The following is a 2,030-nucleotide window of genomic DNA, read 5'->3' on the forward strand; positions in this document are numbered from 1 at the left end:
GGAATAGTATTGTGAATTATGACTGAACACCAAGAAGAAGACCAACAATTTCTGCCTTAAGAGTGAATGAAAGAGGAATCTGTACACCTGTTCTTTTAAATATGGTCACCAGTGTCCACCTCCCCACAAAGACAGGATGGTAAGACCTGCTCAGAAGTACAAAAAATAACTAATCTCACAATATTAAATGCTACCAGTGAAACAAAGGACAACAGAGTAAAGGGGTCTTAACAATATTAGGTGTCAAGAGAGGTCTTTCCAAGGAAGGATATTTAAGCAGATACTTGAAGGTTAATAATTTATCAGGACTGGGAGTGGGATGAGTGTTCTTACCATTTGGAAAAATATATGTGAAGGCAGAGGGGTGTAAGAGAGAATGGGACATGGAAGACGGAATATTTTGGTACATCTGGGAGTTAGTATGCAAAATGTGGGTAGAATGGTTGGAGATGGGGATGGAGAATAGCACTGAGAGAGCTCATGGGGGCCTCGTGAGCTGGGTTGCAAAATGTGAATTTCAACCTTTCATTCTAAAGGCAATGGGAAGTTGCTACGAACTGATTTGTATTTGGAAATCATGCTGGCCGCAATGTAGACAGTGGATTGATAGAAAAACTGGTGACGCTGACCCATGAATAAGCTCTACTGATGATCTAGGTGAGAGATTATTTAGCTTGGACTGGAGAAAAGGCAAAGGAGATGGAGAAAAAATTATCTAATTCACAAGATATCTAAAAAAACAAAATAGATGTTCTGGCGACTAATTTGGATATGTGCTGTGGATTGAATTATGTCCCTCAAAGTCCATGTATTAGAAACTTTACACCCACTGTGACAGTGTTAAGAGGGTGGGAAATTCTACCATGGTAATTGAAAGACAGGGCCTTGAACAGGTGATTAGATTGTAAGGGCTACACCCAAGTAAACGGATTAATCCATTGATGGTTTAATGGTGGCCATGGGTGTGGTTCTCAGGGCTTTGAAAGGAGGAATGAGGAGTTGGCTCTATCTCTGCTCAAGCTATCTGCCATCTTGCAATGTGATACCCTGCATCACTAAAGTCTCCACCAAGAAGGCCCTCACCAGATGTGTTCCCTGGACTTTGGACTTCCCAGCCTCTGACACTGTAAGCAATAAATATTGTTTCTTTACAAGTTACCAGTTTCAGGTATTTTTTTTTTTTTTACAAGCAACAGAAATGGACTAATACAATGTGGTTGGGGAGGGAGATGAGAGAAGGAGGGAGAAGGCAGGGACAATGACTTCTAAGTTTCTGGCTTGGGCAATAGAGTCTTTTCTATGACATGGAGTATAAAACAGATAGGGAACAGGGAACAGATAGGGAACATTTTCTCTAAGGACCAGAGAAAATGAACTTAGAAATGATAAGTTTGGTGTTGAGTTTGAGGTACCTGAGGGACATCTACGTCCAATGGACATTGCCATGTCTGTAGTTCAGGACATTGCTTGGGTGATGCAAGCTATGGGAGCAAGTAAGACTGCTCATGGTTACAATACAAAGGCGGAAGACAGAGGGTCTATCTGGGTCTTAGACTTGAAGAACTCCATCAGTAATGTCGGGAGTGAAGAACAGGGAGTCTCTCTACTAACTCCATCTGCTGACGTTTACTTGTGTTCAATCTCTTCTAAATACCAAATACATGTTTTAAAAACTCTCAGGTACTGCTCATTTCACTCCTTCTGTTCACATACAAACGTCGTAAAAGAGTTGAGTACATCCACTTCCTCCATTTCTTCCCAACCCACTCTCTCCTCACTGTGCTGCATTCAAGTGACTGTCGCCACCACACCACCCGACAGTTCTCAAGGTTACCAGTGACCGTTTATTTTCCGTTCTTACACTACTTGATCTCTGAGCAGCCTCCTGCACTGCCCTCCACTCTTCCTTCCCTTCTTTCTTCCTCTGGCTGTCCTGGCACTATCTCAACTGGATTTCCTCCGACTTCACTGGCTCTTCCACTTGTTTTGACTAATAAGAATAAACACAAACATTCTCTGGAGGATTTCTA

This window comes from Galeopterus variegatus, unplaced genomic scaffold, assembly GCF_000696425.1.
Source record: "Galeopterus variegatus unplaced genomic scaffold, G_variegatus-3.0.2 Scaffold11969, whole genome shotgun sequence".
Classification (NCBI taxonomy): domain Eukaryota; kingdom Metazoa; phylum Chordata; class Mammalia; order Dermoptera; family Cynocephalidae; genus Galeopterus; species Galeopterus variegatus.